Source organism: Corapipo altera, unplaced genomic scaffold (genome assembly GCF_003945725.1).
Source record: "Corapipo altera isolate COAL_440 unplaced genomic scaffold, ASM394572v1 0, whole genome shotgun sequence".
NCBI lineage: Eukaryota > Metazoa > Chordata > Aves > Passeriformes > Pipridae > Corapipo > Corapipo altera.
Window position 1 is genome coordinate 5,566,443 of NW_020884872.1, and position 21,385 is coordinate 5,587,827.

Here is a 21,385-nt window from a genome sequence, read left to right on the forward strand (position 1 = left end):
ACACAAAGCCCGGTCCCTGGAGACTGTGGAGGGATCCTGAAGTGCACCCCTGCAAGCTTTTCTTGTCCTAGTGCTCTTCCCCAGACTTCTGCTCTCAGTCTTTGCTAAAGACACAGTATGGGGATAGATATACCTCTGGTCTGACTGAATATGGCTATTAGTATGTAAAATGAAGAGAAATTGCAGTCCCCTAAAGAAAATGCTGACCATATGCCACTCCAGATGCGTAACAAATACCGGTGAAGAACACATGTTGAGAAGGACAGGTTTTTGTTGTTTTCTTGGGCCTAATAACTTCCCAAAGAAAAAAATATTCAGTTTTGCTTCGAAGACTATATCAGTTCTTATTATACCATGTTTTAGTGCTATGGTTTAGTTGATACGGTGATGATTGGTCAAAGGTTGGACTCTATGCAAGGGAGTTAAGATTCTTTTTTCTGAAGTGTCAGTATTCAGCTTTAATTCTGTTCTTGCTCAAGGTAACTTGGGCAGTTGTTATCCCTTGCAGTTTATCTTCAGGTGGACTAAATTAACTGGAAAATAAACTACCAAAATAAACTGGAAAAGTTGAGGACAGACTTACTCGCATAATGAAGTGCTTACCTGTATAATAAAATGAAAAATACAGTGTTGAGTCATGAACATGGAAGATGAAATCTCTTTTCCTGTAAATACGGTGAGATTACACTTAGGTTCATTCCTTATCCACATGTACAGTGACTAATGTTATATTAGACTTGAACTGAATAAGGACTTGGAGAAAATAGGTTATTAAGAACAGAGGATGACTTGACTGTTAGACATGAAAATGTCATTTAAATATTAAAAGTATGCAGAAGTTATGAAACAAGGATTAGGCAGTCCTCCAACCCAGTAACAAATGAAATGAAAGAAGAGTCTCCCAGTGGTAAATCTTATGAACTTGTGTGAACACAGCCAACTCTGAAGGAACAGAATCAGGACAAACACAGTGCTGTACCCTACGAGGAGTTACAGGAATGGATGTGGCAGTGTACACAAAGGTTAACTCTAACCCAGGAATATTAGTTTCCTTGGGTTCCTGGGGTCAGTACAATAAATAAACTTCCCCAGGGCGTGATAAGGAGCACCCCAAGATGGTTTCTGCTCTGAATTACCCTCTAGATGAGGTTTTCTCTGTCCACACTGGCTACAGAATGATGAGGGAGACAAAGCAGACTGGCCTCCCTAAGTCAAAGCTGGCTTTTGAATGTACCCATTCTATATACTGCTGTCAGATCTGATTTTTCTAGAGGTTTTAGTAGGTTACTTTTTTTCCCAGTGGTACTAAGATAAAAATACATAGGAGACAATACTAGCTAAACCCATTAGCAAAAGTTTCATGAAGAGATGCCTGTCTCATAGTTCTTAAAGTTCAGATTGTCCCAGAGAGTTTTCTATAGTTGCCTGGCAAAGGTGAGTGCTGTATTTTAAAAGTAAGACTAAAATACTTTTCTGTTTAAGCAAAAAAAAAAAAAAGGTAAAATATTTTTCTGAAATAAAAAGATGAATCACACAAAAAGAGATCATATGGAGCTTTTTACATAACAAAAGTTGGGCAACAGACCCTGTTTGAAAGAAGGGGTTAATTATGTACCCCACCAAACACCCCCCAAGACCCTTTTCTTTCTCAAGAATGGGAGAAGAATCAGTCCTGTCATTAGCTCAGTTATTTTGATGATTTCCTTGAATGCTCTTCAGTTTTCCTATTTGTTCAACAACAGCAAAACAGACTTCTAAGAGCAATTTCTTAATTTTATTTTTCTATAATGGAATATTATACCAAAAGAAAAAAAAAGTGTAGGAAAAGTCTTGTTTTTCTCTTTCTCGTGTAATTAATGTAGTAAAGTAGTTGAAGGTGAACCACTGTCAGTCTGACATCAAAAAATATTTAGGTCAGCACAGATGACAGTAAGTTTTGATTTTTCTATAGAAGTAGTTTTTTATCAAGCACTATGGAACTGAGCTTCACTTGGAGGGTTAGACTTTCACATCTATTTAAAACCATATTTTAAAACGTAGTACATGGTCTTAAATAGATAAGAGGATGCACCAACCATAGCATCCTTCTCAAGCAATGTCTATTCCAGTGTTATCTCAGAAACTGTACACTGCTGTATATTTTTTTAATTGAATGAAATTGGTTCTTTGGAAACTATTTCAGTTATACTTTCCTAATGCAAAATCATCCAAGGAGGTTTTATATTTCAGTATTATGAAGGTCCTACATATGTACCTTTTCTTTCCCTTTTTAATATCAACTGGACTTGGTGTATTTTTGTTCTTGCTTTGGGGAGGGTGGCAGGCTCTGTAGTTATTCTCTAATGCTTTACAAATAGTTGATTGTACTTGTTAAGTTTTAATCTGTATGGTTCTTAGTGTTCCTGATGATTGAGGTGGTTGTGCACTCTATAATGAAAATAATAATAATTCTGTAGTCAAAATGAAAGTCACATGCTGTACTTGACTCAGATTATATGAAGCCTGTGTTGCTCACAAAGAAAGTTGTGAATTCTTATGAAACCTTTGATAAAATGGGAGCCAGAGCCCCAAGCAAACCAGAAAACTGCTTATCAGGTCTCTGTTGAGCCCAGTGGCGAGGGACAGACGCACTTCTGACATCACCTCCTACAGCCCTGCATCCTGCTGGCTCCTGAGAATGCAAAGAAATTGTAAGTCCTGTAATTTTGGAGACTGAAACTCTTGCTAATTTGCTTTTTCTCCTTTTAGATATGCCTTCTTTTATGGTTTTATTTTTGTGTCATCTTTTTCTTTGCTTCTCAGCAATTTTACCTTTACTCATCAAATCATCACACAAATTTTATAGTATTTTAGGGGTTTTTTTATTAAATTTTCATTTATCTCAGTGTCCCTGAACCTTGTAAACATCGTCTTCCTGGTTCCTTTACTTCATACACAAATAATATCTAATTGGAATGAATATTAAATACATACATATAATCAAGTATTATAGAGAGAGGGATAACAGTTTTATCCCCATTGACCCAAACTGGTTAATTTTATGAAGTTTAAAGAAGTGTTTGCTTTAAACTGGGCTACTCTAACTGGTAGTGTGCTGTGTCAGTTTTCTTAGGGCAAATGCCTTGTGAGGTTATTCAGTTTAACAGTTTTTCACCTCATCGGATAAAGATTTATATGATCCATTACAGAGACCAAGCCAGTACTGGCAACTTCTTAAACCATGTTATCTCAAATGCTTGCCAGTGTTGGCATTTGCCTGCTAAACTTTGAATCTCTAAAGATTTTGTCAGCTGTGGTGAAGATGCTTTTGAATAGGGGGTTTCTCTTGAATGGCTCGTGATTTCTAAGACGGTAGCATAAGTAGCTCATAAACTCTGTTGTTTAATGCCTGGTTTAATGTAAAATGTTTTGTAAGGTGGTGGTTGGAAAAATCCAAAGACCAAGACATGAGAATCTTGTGATTCTTCTTCATCAGCTTGATGTTTCTTAACTTTTAACTCCCAAAGAAAAGAATGCTTGGAGGGGACCTTGTTGTCTACAACCACCTGAAAGGAGGTTGTAGGCTGGTGGGAGTACCTGTCTATTTTCCCAAGGAACAAGCACTAGGACAGGAAGAAGTGGTCTCAAGTTGCACCAGGGGATGTTTAGATTTGATATTAGGAAAAAAAATGTCATGGAAAAGGTGGTCAGGTGTTGGAACGGGCTACCCAGGGAACTGATGGAGTCACTGTCCCTGGAGGTATTTAAAAGATGTGTAGATGTGGCACTTGGGGACATGGTTCAGTGGTGAACTTGGCAGTGTTAGGTTAACATTGGACTTCATGATTTTAAAGGTCTTTTCCAGCCTGAATGATTCTATGATTCTATGAATTTATTGCAAAATGTCTTGTGATTGTTTTATTTCACAAAGTCTGTGAAAAGAAACACTTCCCCCCATCCTCTGTAGAAAATTTCCACCTAAAAAAGAATTGCTTTGCATTTGTGGTGCTGGGGCCTGGGTGAGAATGGTAGTAGTGCTTGTAATGAGTTTTGAAACCTTCAGAAGGTAGCAGTCATTCCAAGAAGCCTGATATAGGTCCTTTGATTCAGCAAAACTTAGAAAGCTCATAAGAATTTGAAGCCAGATGGATTACTTACTTACTTAAATTTATGATTTATGGCTGATTCAACAATTACTTTGAGTTTTATTTCATTTTAGTGATTCAAGTTAGAAGATTAAAAGAAAGCTTTGTCCCACTGAAATTTCCTTTTGTTTTACTTTTCGTTAATTATATAATGTCTTGAAACATGGAGAAGAGCTGATCAAACATATGGATCACACAAAGCTGGGAAAATGGAAAATTCTAACATAACAAGAATTAAATCAAACTTAGCTGCAAGGCTTTTGGGGAGTGATATGGTGTAAAGAATGAAGATTTAGAAAGAAAAATAAGTATAAAAAGCACAGACATTAAGTACCTTGGAGAGCAGTGGCGCTCAGGTAAGAATTTTGTATCTAGCAGTAGAGGTTAAGTTGTTCAGTGGGAAAGAATGTTTGCCTAGATTTTATGTCCTTCAAGTTCTTTGCAGTCAGAGGTTATAACAAAAAACTATCAAAAGCTTCAGGGAATAAAAAGAAAACAAAAAGTTAGGCCAGGCGAAAGACATAATGGCTGAATAACTAAATAGGTATTATTTAAGAAGTGTTTATCAATAATTTTGTCAAATGTGTCATTTCACGATTCTACTTTTGCGTCTTAATTTTGACTGCTGCCTATGAGCTGAGGGTGTTTTTCCTATTATTTTTCAGTGGTCGTGCTCTGCCAAAATATGTCCATCTAATTGTCCTCATTTGCACTGGGGAATATTTTTTTGAGAAAATTTTATGGATCTGCAACCCTCAAATTTGGTATTTTGTGCAGAAGTGCATCAGAACTGATAAAAAGTTTTATCTCTTAGACCAAATGTTTCTGAAATAGCAAAGGACTTTCCTTGGCTGCCAGTTGTGTGTTTTCTTGTTTATGTGAGGAAAGAAATATTGCTGTCTTGTTAATAAAGTTCATAGATGTTTTTGTTGCCTGCTCTAGTTGTCTCAAAGGTTCTATCACCTTTTCCATCTCCAGCCTGTTTTAGTCTAAGACCCTTAAGAAGAAGCTTCTCTTTTCTTTTTTTACAAGCTGATTGCAGTTACCATTTAGTCACCTTGGTTTTCCACCAGCTCTGCTGATAAAGACATGTGGCCTGCATGGCACCTTGAAAACCTAGCACATTTTTCTTCTTCCAAGGCAGTCACTTTACTGTGATTTTTTTTTTTTAATTTTTTTTTACACTGAATGTTAATCTCTCTCAAGCTGTTTTTACTGAAATGCTAGTTATTATCACCCTTTTCCTCCCACTCTGATGAATCCATTTTATGCTCCCACTTTGTCAGGCAAGACTTTCCCACCCTTCCTCTAGGCAGCATTATTTTCTGGAGTATTCATTGAAGGGCATTAGCTTTGATGACTTTGGTGGAGCATTCACAAAGGCTGTCTTTACTCTAGTTGGGATCACTGACTGTGTTTCCTCTCTGGCTGATGGAAAATGATTGGGGTTTCCAGGGCAATTCTGAGTTTCTAAGTTGGGCTTTTTCTCAGAATTGCCCTCCAGAGAAAAGTCTCTGACTCCTGCAGCTGCAGCAAGTCTTGATTTGATGGTCACTGGTGGATCTCCCTGCCCATGGGAGCTGGGTGTATTGGGAAAGGAGAAATAAGATGAATGATTCAGAACAACACCTTTTTGTCAGATTGCAGGGCCTGGGTGTTTATGTTGGCTTAAAATGTGTATACTTGATACAAAATGTACCCTACAAGTGTTTCAGTGCTTCAACTGTTTTTCCATTTTCAGTGACTTTGGGAAAGCAGAGAATCCAAACAGTTTAGCTGGGATTTTCTCAGGGTGTCTTTCATATAATTGTACTTCAAATACTTGGTGGCTGGTATCATATAATACAGTCATTAATTTTCATCATAGTTCTAAAAAACCTGTCCTGTTTTGCCATGTAGGAAACTGTACTTTTATCCTGCCTGAATTGAAGAGATTTTTGAAGCTGGTACATGGTTAAGATATTATGTGGTGCTGTTGCAAAGTTGACACTAATAAATTAATTTCAACTCAAGAACTTCAGTTCTTGTAGTACGTTTCCATCTTTGTTGTTCTGGAAAAAGCTGAGACTTTTATGGAGACGAAGTTACCTTAGAGACCTTTGTGTGGTTGCATGAGATCTGCTTCCAGGCTATATTAAATCAATAGTTATTGTTTGCTGCCAAGGATATATGTGATGCTTCACAGTGTATAGATTTTGGGACTTCTAGAAGTAAATGGCGTCTCTGCTCTCAAGTAGTTTTTTGTAGAATAAGAAAGACACCAGACAAGAGATTAAGCCTTTGCTGTGCACTATTTTGCTTTCTCTTAGCTCATTATTTTCTGTTTCCCATCATATTCGTTATCCTGTCTCATTCAGAAAGTTTACCTCAAATCTATATACTTGTGTATTTTAAAGGTAAATTTCAAACTCGGAAATATTTGTAATATTTCTGTTGCTTGTATCTTACGTAATGCAAGTGGAAACCCACTGCTGAATCCTGAGATTGATTAATTTAATTGTATTTCTCAGTTTTTAATGTGAGTGGGTTTAATACTTGCACTTCTTGACCTTGCTATTCTTTTACCTGTTTTCCCCCCCTGCATTTCTACATGTATTTTCATTTTCTTTTTTTATGCTTTCATTTTCTATGTTAATTTTTCTACACATACTAGAAGGTGATTGAGGGTGGCAGAAGTATGTGAAGATGTGTGAGGCATAGAATTAAATTGTTTATTTGATGTTGTTAATTTGCTTAATCCTGTACTTAAAATCTGAATTTGGAAGAAGACTGTGGGGAATTCCTTTAAAAAGTGACACAAAAGCAGGGAAGAAAGTTAGCAGACAGTGATTAATTACTTCATTGTAAAAGGGGAGCTTTTTGTATCTCCTCTTGGGTTGAAATGAGTTGCCATATGTCAAGAAGGTAGAGACTGGCAGTAGTCTTTCCTGTCTTACTAAGTTGTGACATCAGGAAATAACTAAATTTACCACGGGGAGTTTACCTAAGTAACCACAACCTTTTACTAATATGTTAACTTTGTCCTCACATACAAATTTTGAAAAAAAAAAAATGCCAGTACTCAGTGTGTCACTGATGGGAAGTAAAAGGCAATATTTTGGTCATAATTGGTAGGAGGCAAGACTGACATTCACATGAATTTTCCACAATTAGAGAATGAGCAGCAAGTAGTTCATAGAAATTAAATTATTTCTTAAAATTTCTGTTATGCTGACCTGGCATTTGAAAATGCTGGTGCTTAATGCTGAGTCTTTAAAAGTGTTTTCCCTTAAATAGGATACTCATTATTTGTTTAAAATGTTTAATGTTTTCTTTAGATTTCAGTCTCCGGCTTTAGCACAGCCCTCAGAATCTTGTTTTCAAGGCCAGAAAGATCCTCATGCTGGTTTTTAAAACCTCCTGCACGCCAAAGGACACAGCAGTGTGCTCAGCAATGATTCCACTGTGTTCAGTATCTTGCAAAAACTTAAGGGGGTGACACAGAATCCATCACTTAGCCTGGTACTCTGTTCAAGCAAATTATCCTCACCGATAATTTATACAGACTTAAATCCTTAAGTCTCACTTGAAGACACTTCGCTTTTATCCCTTAAATCACCTGGGGCTTTTCCTGTTTCTTCTCCACTTTATTTAGCACCTTCTGCACACACTTCCAGTGTCTGTGTATTCCAGTATTGATCGCACCTTGCACAGAAAAAGCATGAAGACTTTTTTCTGTTACTTGTCTGGGGATTGCCCTAATCCTCCTTTTCCATAACACAAGGCACACCTTAAGCAATTTCTTCAGTGATCTGACACCTCCATGAGAGTGGCTGCTATCCAGGTTACAGTCCCAGGTTTCAAATATGCACCAACTTTGTGTGTTCTTAGTGTAGTATGGCCTTGTTTTACATCAGTTTGCTTTCACTGTCTGTTATTTGTGTCTGCAGCTGGAATTTTGTGGAAATGCCAGGCCTGACTGGAGATATGTAGGGGTTTTTTTATATATGTGTGTCTGTGTGTATGTATATATAAATATATATGACACTGCTTATATAGGGTATCTGAGTCTTGTAACACTCCTTTAGACCTGATTCTGCTGTGTGAGTCTTTAGAGTAAGAAAACGGTCCTAAACTGTGTTTTCTCTAACTCACTGCATTTTTTAATTATTTAAAAATGAGTCATGTACATGTACACTTGCTTATCGTTATGCTTTGCAATTAAGTCGAACTGTACTTTCCTCTTACGCAGGGAAAAACTAGAAAAATTTTACTTTGTTTTTTTTCTACACACTCTAAGACCTTTTGGGAACTCCCCTGTTCCCAGTTTGCCCTTCTGTAATCTGTTTCTGTCTTTCTGTTGAGTTAGATTTTTATTTGTTTTCATAAGTTAGAGGACATTCCTACAGGGTGTTGCTCCTTTCTTCTGTGATCCTGGCCACCTGCAGTCACACATTTGGAGTGTGGGTTTGGGGACTTGCCTTGTCTGCAGGGACAGGTTTATCTGGAGACTGTGGAGGGATGAGAGCTACAGTGCTTGGCATTCAGGCTCTGTTTTGCCTCATGGCTTGCAGTCATCAGGAGGGGAAAGAGTTAAAGTGCCTGTTTTTTATTTCATGCCTCTTGTTCGTGTCTGATACATAAACTGTGTTTTGGGATGCTGTTTTATGAAGTAACTCCATGTGTCCAGTGCCTTGGAATAAACCAGGGTTATGAACTATATTTATAGAACCACATTCTGGACCCTTTCAAAACCTGCTCAGAGCTGCTTACAAGTAAAATAACTCTCTTATAAAGTTCTGGTTTACTGAAATGATTTTGTAAATATAATGTCATCTTATATTTTAAAGCAGGAGTTCATTTCTTCCACAAGTCCTTCACCTCCTAGTTGATCTTGGCAGATCTTTCTGAAACCCATGTCTGGTAGTTTGTAACTAAACACAGGCAGACTAAGCCAGGCCTTCCAAAGCTCCTTCTCTCATATAAGTAGTCTAGTATGTCTTCCCCTGACTCGGTGTCATGGGTGATGGCAACTGTAGGTAAATAGGTCCTGGAGACTCTTTAACTGTGCAGTGCCCTCCAAGTCCTAGCAAAGCTGTCTCAGAAATTTGGGAGGAGAAGCAAGCAGCATTTCTTTCCTCACAACATGAGATGAAATGTTAGCTTTTCCATGGATGAGGTTGGAACTGTTGCTCTGTTTTGGACAACTGACAAGTCAGGATCATCACAGGGCTGCTCAACTTCCTTCACACATGTGCTTTCTGTTCACTTAAACCCCTTTTTTTAGCCTCTTACATGTTGCACTAATGATCAGATTTGCCAGGCACTAAATATTCCTGGTGTGTGGTAGTTCCCTGTAACAAGGTGTTCTGCTAGAAAAAGCCCTGTAGAGCTTCAGCCTGAAGACTTTTTTCATACAAAAACATATTCTGTTTTCCTCTAGACTAAACTAGACTCGGGCTGCTCAGCTGCTGAAGTCTATATGTGGCTATTCATGTGATCCTCTTTTTCAAAGGCTTCTTCAGTGCAGACTATGGATTTGGAGACAGCACCCTGTTAATTGGTGCTGTTTTCCCTGAAGCCCCTCGGTTGCCACTCTGTGTGTTGCTCCTCAGGAAACACTATGGCTGCACATGGGTTGCCACCACCAGCATAATTCAGTTTGTGTAGGTCCCTTCCTTATCTGTACATGAGTTGTTGCTGGGAATAACTACAAGTGGTGTGAATTATCCAAGCTGTAATTGCCCATTCCTGGCCTTTGATGTCCCATCCCAGAAGGTAGGTGAGGATACAAACCAGGTTGTGTATCAAATGTTCATTCAAAAAAACCCTGATGCTTCAAGGGAGAATCCAGGCAAATGCACAGTTTTGTTTGCTCTCGGGAATTTGTGATGCTATGATATGCAGAGCCTTCATGTGCAAATGAAAGATGATGCTGTTGGGGGTCTCACAAGGTGTACATGGAGGTGAGGAGGGAGGTGTAATGTCATGGTGTTTGACATGTCTTTGTCTGTGGAGCTTTGGGAGGCTGGAGTTTTTCCTGTGCTTCTCAGCCATCCCACTTTGTTAGGTGGCCACGAATGCTGGTCCTTGAGGAAGTGTTAGAAACTGGAGAATCAAGTTACGCTGAGAAAATGTGACTCCTTTGTCTCTCCCCCGAGTTGCTTAACCTAGCAAACCAATTTTTTTTTTTGATGGGTGGGGGAATTCAGAACCCCTGCATAGGCTGCATTTGTGCTTTATTTTCACCCTTTGGAGAAAGGGAGCAGAGTTGCAAAGCAAGAAACGGATCTTGTCGCTGGGAGCTGGGGAGGGACAAAGAGATGCACAGCAGGGGTCCATCATACAGGGCATGTTCAGGTGAGATGACCCAGAGTGAGACTAAGCAAGGCACAAGGTAATCTGCTATGTTTGGGGACCACAGCAGTACTGACATGGTGCAGTGGGTCTTCCTCTTACTGTATAGTTTATCTCTGTGTGTGCAGAAGGGCAGCCCACAGGTGAAAGAAAAGGAGAACTTACCTTTCTTAGCAGCTGAAGGATGTGTAGGTAACCCAGGTATAGATAAAAGCAATTTCTAGAGGAGAGGGCAGTGGAAAAGGATAATAACAAACAATAGAGTGAGAGTACATGATCAACTCCTACAGTGTTAAATTGACTTTAAATAAAAGATATGCACTTTGAGTTATGGTACTTGAAGTTTTTGAGATTTAAGTGTGCAAGGCTTAAGACTAACTACTTAGTACTAGAACTCAAAACTAAAAATGGAGTGGAGGTGTGACAGGTCCAACGTCGTTGTGACTAAGGAGGGATTCATCTACAGACAAGTGAGGCGTCTGAAAGCAGAAAACCAGCTGCACAGAGTTGAATGGGTTGCTTCAGGTAAAATTCAGTAGAATACATATAAAAATAGTGAACATATTGTTTGGTTTTGTTTTTTTTTTTTTCAAAGTGAAGAGCTTGTTTTGCAGCTAAGTGTTTAAATTCATGGCGGAATCACACTATTGTAAACGTCATGAAAAACAGGGGAACAATGTAGATCTGGACTGTTATTCCCAATTGGTTTTTTTTCTTTTTTTGTGTTCCCTGGTACATGCTAAAAATATTTTCAATATCTTAACAACTGCATTGTTATGAAATATGGCATGTCTTTGTTTTGTTTTCAGCTGTGTCATTCTTGCATTACATTTTGTTCCATTTGCTCTCTTCAGTTGGGATGTGAAGTCATTTTCTTTTGTCAGTTTTAGGCCTAATTGCCCTGACTCCAGAACTGCACTGTGCACCACTTGGAAGAAGTTATTTCTTTTGTTCTGCCTCAAAAAAACCCCAGCCTGTATGTTGGGGAATATGGAGTTACTTGGTTGTGAAAGTGTTTTCTGATTGGCAGAGAGGGGCAGAAAACAGGGTAAAAATAAAGGCAGCTAATACTCTTTAAAGGTAGAAAACCTGAGGTTGAAGAAGGACTGGTATTTTGCATATTACTGTGTATTAGCACATTTTCTCTTAAATGCACCATTGTATCCCATTGATTTTAACCATAGGATGTAATGCATAGATAAGGTAGACCTCGTGCTTGTCCAAGCCTCTGGCAGCCTCCTAAGCTCCTTGTAGCAGAGGAAGATGGTGAATGAAGCTGGGCTGCAGTTCTGATCCACAAGTCAAGTGCAAACAGCAAAACAGGCAAGAAATAGGGTGAGACTTGCTGTGAGCACAGGAAAGGGAAACATTAAGTCAGACTGGTAATGAGGACAAGATGGCAGTAGGTGAGGGACAAGCATGGGGAGGTTGGATGCTGCTGCTTTCCAGAACACTGCCTGAAACACAAGATTTCTGGGTTCCTCCTTCTCTTCTAGAACTGTAAAAGATGATACTCAGACACTGGCTTTGACTTGTTGATTGACTCAAGCAACAGAACTGAGCCTTAATGCTCTTAGTGTGACTCTCAGGTGAGCAGTTGTCCATAGGTTGCCACCAGAAAAAAGGAATTTGTCTGCCTGCCTTGATTACTTTTTTTTTTCCCTCCCATAAAGTTGAGGAAGCTTTGCACGTACACAATGCACTTCAAAAGACATGTTAAAGTGGCAAAGCCAGGCCACCAGAACTGGGAAGTGCAGAAATCAAGGTTACATATGTTATTTTAATTCTGTTTTCCTGGATGTATGTGCTGGTGTGAAATCTAATAAATGTTAAATATTGTGATTTGGGGTTTTCTGGTGTTTGTTTTTTGTTTGTTTGTTGGTTTTTTTTCCCCTGGAATCCTCATTTCATCATAGGTGTGTTTTAGGTGAATCAGGGATATGTAGTTCATAAGATGTTCACAGAGGTGGTTCAGTGGGATAGTTTGTTAGCACAAAGCTGTAACAGACATTTGTCTGCCCTAGGCAACCTTCTCTTCCCAGGGGTTCCTGCTATTGTGTCCAACTCCCCTCTTTTGGGTAACAGTGCTTGTGGCAACAGCAGCCTCTGGGACTTCACATATGTTTAGTGCCCTTCCTTAGAAAACTCCTAGACGTAGGGTGTTCCCTGCTTTGTACCCTAGCAGTGAGCCAGCAGTGTGGCAGCTGTTCCTGGCTCCACAGCATTTTCCCCTGTACTCCAGAGGAGGTGCTGGGCTCCGTGGACAGCCCTCATTTATCGTTTTGAAGTAGCCAGGATCCCACTAATGGTGCACGTGCTGTGCTCTGAGAACATCTCATCTCTAAATCTCTCCTTGTCTCACGAGGGGGAAAGTGTGATTGACAAGGCACTGGACAAGGACAGAGAAGGGTCTCATGGCTGAGACGTCAGGTGGTATGAGAGGGAGCTGAATTCTGGCACTGCTGCCTGTGCCACAGAGTTCCTGCCCGAGGCTGTCATTTTGTGGCCAGCTGCTCAAATGCTGGTACGTGTCTTGTTTTCGGGATTTCCAAATCAACTCCAGGAGCCACATGGTCATTCAAAGCCAGTTTTAGATGACTTGCTCTGAGGAATTCAATAAAAGGCACAACCACTATTAAGGAGTAATAGGGATTGAGACTTAACTATTGGATAGATTACGTGAGACTGGAAGAATCAGACAGCCTGAGGTCTGGAACAATCTAGTGTTTGAATTTTTTAATTTTCAATTCCAGGTCAAACATAACTTGCTGAGATTCCACTTTTCTCCCTCCCTCCCTCCCCCCTAGTTTTTATATTCCCCAGAGAGCAGTGCACTTAAATAGAAGTGATTGAAACAAAAAAGGCAATAGATGTGTCAGTTAATCTATAGCTCTTTTCTATATTAAGTTAGTTTTAAATAGCATTAAAGGCTCAGTTTAGTGAAGCACTTAGTAAGGCATCTAACGGCATATTTGAATTGAGGCCAGGATTGATAAAGTTGGATACTGTGTGATAATACATTCTAATAGGAGCACTGCATCCACAATGGTTAATGTGTATGTCCCAAATAGGGCTGTGTCTTCCTTCTGTTGCACGTTTCAAAGCTACTTGAATTGTGTGTTTGGTTCTCATTTTCCAATAAGAATGAGATACAAACAGATTTTTTCAAGTGATGGATTTATAAAGAATATTATTTAGTTTCCCAAAATACCTGGTGTCTGTCACAGAGCTCACTCTCCTGGATTCCTTTAACTCTTCTTTACTTTTCCAGTGGTTGTTGGATCATTTGCTGTCCCTGTATGAGATCCAGTTACAGCAGGTTTTTTGAAAGAGGGTTCTGAGACTTCAGAAAATTGGAAAGGAAAATCATTCTTTAAGTAGACTAACATTAAAGCAATACTCATTCTTAATTTACAGGGAAGTATGTAAATTGTATCTGGATGGTCACTGTAATGAGGCCTTTACAATTAAAAGCAAGATACTATTTGCTAGTTAAAAAAACAAAAAGGAAAACCAAAACCACAAAAAATATTACAGATAAGACTTTCACATCTTCCAAAAGACAGACCTCTCTGGAAGTTATCCTCTTAAAAAAAGGGATAAATATTAAAAGTCTCCAAAACACATGAAATAAGAACAAGATAGGGAAAATTCTTGCAAGGAATAATGAATGTCATTAAGGACTTATCTATAGAAGAAGCGCAAGATGTACCTAAAATATTAAGCAAATTTTTGAAGTCTTGCTACAGTCATGTCAACCTGAATTATCGTAAACAGAAACAAAATTAAAAGATATGTTGTTTTAACCTGACATTTCGCTGGAAAAATATTGACTTCATTTTGTATTTAATTCCTGCAAAAGTTCTCAAAGTTATTTATTGTGGTTGGGGCAAGAACACCTTGGCAAAATGTTCTTATTTAAAAATATTGTAAATCCTTCATAAGCTTACAGGAAATAATAATAGATTTAAAAAATACATTTTCCTTAGCCTTGTGAATTGAGTTATAATTTCAAATTTAAAATTAATCTCAATTATTCCATTTTCTTTAGGTCTCTCTGTAAATCTCATGAAGAGTCAGAAAACTCCCCACTTTTCTAAATGAGAATGGTGACTTCTAGAGAACAGTGTCTTTAAGAGATGATAAAACAACCAGAGTGTGTACATTCAAAGCAAAACAGCTTTTATAGCAAGGAAGAGTATATTTGATTATTTTAGAGTAAAATGTAATTCCATTTGTTGTTAAGAGACCAATGAAGTGGATACCTTCAAAATTCCCTGACTGGAGAGAATGTCATTTCCCACCGTACCCTCATAAAATTAAATGAAGCAAGTAATATTTGGTTTTCATGATGCATTTGATCAACATGTTAAAAAACATTATTTTAGTTAGAATTTAATAAAACTATTACCACCTTCATTTTTGGAAAGAGAAAATTTTATCTCCTTTTCTCCATATTCATGATCCTCATTTGAAGGATTCTGTTTGGAAATCCTACCACAAATTGAGCATAACAGCTGATTTAAGTAAAAAGTGGTATTGTACTGTGCAGTGATAGGGCACTTTGCTCTACTGGTTTCAACAGTCTTAATTTTGAGATGCTCTGGTGAGAAAACGACATTTTTGTATTTCTGCTAATCTTTTAGTGAACAGAGATTCACAAATTTATGAGACAGAGACACGAATTTATGACTAATCTTCCTAAAATTTACTTAGCCAAGTACTAGAATTACAAAACATAAGTTTCTTTTGTCCTTTTCTGTAGATGTTATGGTAAAGTAATTAAATACCTTTATCTCCTTTCTATGTCCTAGTCTGGACTCTTGTTTTCTGTATGCATAAAGATCTAACTCCATTTTATTAAAAAAAAAACAACCAAAACACAAAAAAACCCAAAAACAACAACAAAAAAACCCAAAACAACCAAAAAAACCCCCAAAAAACAAAACCGAAAAAACAAACCAAACAAACAAAAAAACCCAAACAAAAAACCAGAACATACCCACAGGCAACAATGGTGTCAAGATTTAATTTTTTTTTTTATCAGGAATGTGTTTCTGTATTTCTGTACTGGACCATCTGGCTAGGCTATATTCCTCCAGTGTGGCCTCCCAACTGGCTCATAGTTTTAGAGGAATTGCTTATATATGGATATCTGGTGTGTCCATAAATTAGAATATAAATAAGACTACGCTATAACCAAGATTTAAAACAGTAGGGTAATCTGTAGTCTTTCCTCTCCTTCCTGGAATAATGTTTCTGTAAAAATTATTTTACACCATTGTTTTATTTTTGTAGCATTTTAGACTCAAAAAAGTGCTAGGTAGCTGATACTGGCTTAGTGAGTAACCTTTCTTTTTTATTTTCATTTTTTGCCAACTCTCACAAATGTATTAAGTAATTCCAATTTTTGTCTGATACATATCCCCTATGTTTTATTTATATGTGTATATATACATAAAAATGTGGGATATGTATATATATATTAAAAATATGGGATATATATATATATAAAAAAATATATGGGGAGGGGTGTACATATATATACACATATATTTGATACCTGTCCAACTTCCTCTGGTTATTTCTGTTGTTGTGACTGAGACAAACATTTTTTTTTTTCTTCAATGGTGATGCCTCTCTCAGTAGGTGATTTGTACTTGTAGTTGTCCTGTGTATGTAATTCCTTTTCTGGAATTCCCCCGATAGAGAATACACAAAGGGAGTATCACTGGGTGATTCATATGGAAAAATAATGAGTGGGGGTAGAATTTTGACACAGAAGTCCATGGCAAAAGCCCCTGTTGGCTGCAGTGGGCTGAGAGGATGCACAGCAACACACCAGTGTATTAAATCACTGTTGCTCCCACATGTACCTCGTGCTGCTTCCCCATGGTTCACTGACTGTAACTTACTGTGCAGCTTATGAAAACTAACTCAGTAACAAAATTCAGCTAAATCTCAAAGTGTATTAGTGCTTTTGTTGTCAGTATTATGCAGCAACTTCAAGCACTGTTAAAAAGGTGTTGAACAAAATCCAGCCTAAGTTAGTTTTAAGTGGGGTTTTTTAGCAGTTTGTTCTGTCATGTGCTTTTCCAATTTAGAAAAAATTGTTTCTCTTCAGTTACAGCTTCAGCAGTAAATAGTGATCGAGAAGAGCACTGATAGTCAGCTCAGCCTTGAGAAGCTTAATGGCATTACATGATGAGTAGTGAAATAATACAAGGAATTTGGGGTCGTTTGACTTGGACTTGCTGTGCTTCTGATGCACATCCTTCTGCAAATACCCACACATCTAAGTCGCTAGCGTGGCTTACTTGGGTGGTATTACAAACTTATGCACATGGCCAGGATCTGTGCTGTGACTTCTGTAGGGCGAGTGCTCAGATCTCAGATTTAAAGCTTATGTCTCAGACCTTGCAGAACTGGTGCTGCATTTGTGAACCTGCAGCCCAGCTGGTGGAGTGTAGAAGGCATAGCTGGTGTTCCTCTGCGTGACTTCAGTTAAAAATGGGGTGGATCTGAAGCATGAGCTTAATGTTGTGTTGTGAGTTCAGTGAATGACAGTGAGAGGTCACAAAGCTCCTTTTTGTCTGAGGAGATACTGATGCATTATTGCTCTGCAGAAAATGACAAAACTAGAAGACACCATCTAGAATATAAACATCTCATACATGTGGTATTATAAATATCACACACAGTGGTGTTATGCTTTTAAATACTCAGTTTATTAAGAACATAGGTATTAATTTTGTTTTGAAAATGTAAAGGTGCATACTTGGTAGTTTACAGATACACCAGTTTTGCTAAAAGTTGCCAAGAAGAAGTTGACAGTTTGGGCTGAGGATTGCTGTGGTTGCTATGTGCAAAAGCCTAGAACAAACCAGCGGGAAATAATACCAGGGTGGGAAGGTATTGCTATGGTTACAGAGTATTTTCTTTAAAGGAGAGGTGGATAACGCAGCAAGAATCACTGAAACTTAGGTAATAATGTATTATACAAAAGGAAAAAAGACTGAAAGATAATCACTGTCTTCTGATCTTAATACCATTTTGTTAGTTTCCAGCAAAGAGGGATTTAATTAAAGTAGGCATAATTTGTGAAAGCTTTGTTAGAAAAGTATCCTTAGCTTTTATTTTTTTAAAAGTGGAATGCCAGCACAATATTGCATATTTTGGCTTCATCTCTTTTGTTTTTTAAAACAAAAAGATATTTTTTTTGTCAAGTGGATTAAGAGTTCTTTTAAAAATAATAAAAGTGTAATTATACACAAATAGTTTGGTTCATATAAACTTTTAAGACAGGCTTTCAGAACATTAAAAACTCTGAAATAGCTGCATTTTGCAAAAATACATGTAATATAAAATGACTACAAAATAAAATACAATAAAAATTGTAATAAATAACAAAAGCCTGCTTTAACTGGTGCTGTAAATCTGAACTGTTAAATTAGTCTAGGAAACATTCTTTTTCACTTATAGACATCCTCCAGGATTTAGGTGTGATCACCTCTGTTGGTTTGATCCTGAAAATCAGGACCTAGAAGGTCGCTGTACAGCTCAGAGTTGTGTCTAGCTGGTGTGGTCAGGACCATGCCCACTTCACCCTGCCCCACCAGCTGTTCACAAGTGCTCTGCTGGGAAAGGTGGGGCTGGGGAACTCTGGTGGTTTGGCCTGGGCTGGCTGCCAGTTGCCCACCAAAGCCACTCCCTCACTCCCCTCCTCAGCTGGACAGAGGAGAGAAATTATAATGAAAGGCTTATGAGTAATAATGAGATAAGGAGAGGGAGAAATCACTGTGATGAGCAGCCTGGTGGGAGGGATGGGACAGACCTGTGCTCTTTGACCAGGAAAAGGGAAAATGTTAGAACGAGACTTTTCTTTCCCTTGGCTGCTGTTCTGTGTTTATTCATCACTCTGACACCCGTACCTTGGAATGCTGTGTTGTTCAGCTGCTCTTTGAGGCCACCACTGCAGTTCACTGGAGTGTGGTTGATGGAACCAGATGCAGCTCCTGAGCTGTGTAATTGTGCTGGAGGTCTACACCCGAGCCTGGATAATGTGTCAGCTTCACTCCTTGTCTCTGCTGGAGGGCATGGAGGAGAATTGATCATACTGGGGAGTAAAGGATGGAAGGAGAGACAAATGGACAATTTCTCTGTTCACAAGAGCCTGCTCTCCTTTAGAGCATGACTCCACCACACCAGACCAATTGTTCATCACATCTCTGCCTTGGGCAGATTTTGTTGAAGGTAAGGAGGAGGAGGAATTAAATTGTCATCTGGAATAAGTTCAGTTATTTGTGACTAGTTTTTGTAGTTTTAGTGCTGTTTTCCTTGTGTTATGAGATTTGAAACTTGGAGCTGAGGCAACATCCTTTTACTTTGCTCTTGACAAGTATACTTAAATTGGAAATAATGTGCTGTACCCAGTAGTGTGGACCCTGGCTACTACAACTGAGATCAAAGACCCTCTAAGTTAATCTTACAGTGTTTTGGGTAAAATCCTGACTTTTATGCAGTGAATACATAAGATGGACTGTGGAATACAGAGTGCAAAAAAATGAAAGAATGGCCCTGATGGGGACTGAGTGTACTGGGATTGGATTTTAACTGTATAAGAACTGAGACAGGGGCCCTGAGAAGTCCAGAACAAAGATCTGAGATGTGAAAGAAGCACAGGAAATTATATCAGCTGGGGAGATGAGGAGTGGCCATTTTGTGAGGGAAATTAGGGAATTTAAGAAAGAAGTCTCAAGAGGAAGCGTAGAACTGGCATATGAAAACCTAATGGACTAGAGAATGGAACAAAATGAGGAACTGGAGGGAGTGGAAGAGCATGATAGTGCTAGCATGATAGGACTAGTGCTCGGAAGCTTAAGAATGGATGAAGAACAAGTCTTGTAAGGAAAAAATTGAAGGGTGTATAAACAGAAGACATCAAGGCTGAGGAAATGGGTCAAAAGTTTTGTGCAATTCAGGTGCACTGCTCCCTGCAGTGAAAAACCAAAGATTTTCTGAGCATAGCCTGCCATCTTTTCCTTGGATGTCTTTTGTAGCTGACCCATGGTCAAAATGATGGCTTACATGGAAGACAGCATCTTACTGCTTTAATTATTCCCTCCAATAGCACAAATGTTAGACACTGTAGTGTGGATCCAAGTGTTCCGCACTGTGACACTTGCCTAGGAGTATTTCTGCTACATTTTCCCCCTATTTAAAAATATACTGAATATAAACACATTGAATAATAAGTTAGTAAAATAATAAGATAGGTGCTAAAAATTATACAAAGGTGGAATTAATTTTGTCAATGCTGTCTCAGCTCACCATAGCTCTGATTATACAGCTGCGTTAGAGGATCTAATTACATGCTCACATAATATTTATTCCACAGGACTTCCTTCTTCCACTCACTAGTTCAGGTGGATTTGCATGGGGATGCATCAAATTTGACAGCTATTGACTGTGAAAAGTGTGTTGTGAATGAGAGAAGTTTGCAAAGAAAGGATGACTTAAGGGAAGGGCAGCTGAGTGGTGCCCAGAGACTTTGTTTCTGTTTCTCACACAGAGACCTGCAAGACAGATTTGAGTCCCCCACTACTGTTGGAAAACTGTTTTCCCTACTCCTTTATGCCATTTTCAGAGAATCTGGCTGCTTGATTTTTGGCATTGCTGTGCAGTCTTCTCCTTCAGTGAGGTCAGTGACAGCTACATTTTGAAGGTCTCTGACTCCTGGTTGGAGACACCTTCCTCAGAGATGATTGCCCTTAGCCAAGAAATGTTGGAGGGTCTTGCTGTGGGGATGGCTGAGGTGGCTTTGCAGTTTACAGCTCAGCCTGGTTAAGGTCACCTGGCACCATTTCTCATTTTATTTGCTATAGCTTAAATTGAATGATCACAGTCATCCAAGCCTTACTCTCATTACACCTCAAGGTGTAAAATTAAGATAGTTCTTGTCCCTTTTTTATAGGGAGGTGGTGCTTATAAATATTATGGAAGTCATTTTTCCAGTATACATACAGTGGTGATAAGTCCATGAAGAAATTTGCTCTCAAAGGTGGAGTTAAATAGGATATGGCAGGAAAGTCTTTGGCCATGGGATGAATGGCAGAGTAAACTGAAATATCACTTTGCTCATTGAGCAAACAGCTTGTGAACTTGTGCACTGAATAGGATGGACCTGTTCAAGGAAAAAAAAGAGAACAAAACTAGGTTTTGAACAATAACTGAGGACTGTTATCATGACGTGTGCACACCTAAAGCAAGATGGACTTATAGTTACACAAGGGTCCTTCAGTCTGGCCCCATCTGCCTTTTGAGTGCTCAGCTTCTCACTGCTTAGGATACCTTTTGTGCATCATACATTTTTAGAAGTACTAATACTTTACAGACCTGTATGCCTTATTACCTCATTAATGATTCCATAAAAGCATTAAGTAACCAGGAATGCTAATTCAGCAATAAAGTTTTCCTAATGTAAGTAGTTAAAAAGAGTTCTAAAAAGCTGGTCACTTGGCAAGCCCACATGTGCCTCCATCTGTCTAACAACCTGAAAGACAGATTTAGAAAGCAATTGAGATAATCTCTTTCAAGATCATGGGTTTCAGTTCTGTTTGTTTAGGTGCAATGGACGTTATATCTGAAGACTTGCATAAGCGAATTTTACATTCCTTGGGATGTAACAACTCTTCCCTCTCTCTGTTTTGTTCTTCCTCTACACCCTTGCTGGAAAGCTGGCTTCTGTTCAGTTTGTCAAGGTCCTCTCCTTTCCTCTCCCCAAAAGGGGTGTTTAAGGGTGTCCATTCACACCACAGTCACAAAATTAATATTGTGGTTTTTTTAAAGAGAAGATGACAACATCAGAAGCCTGAAAATGCAGCATCCCCTGAAAACACTACATTAAAAATGAGTAATTATTGGTA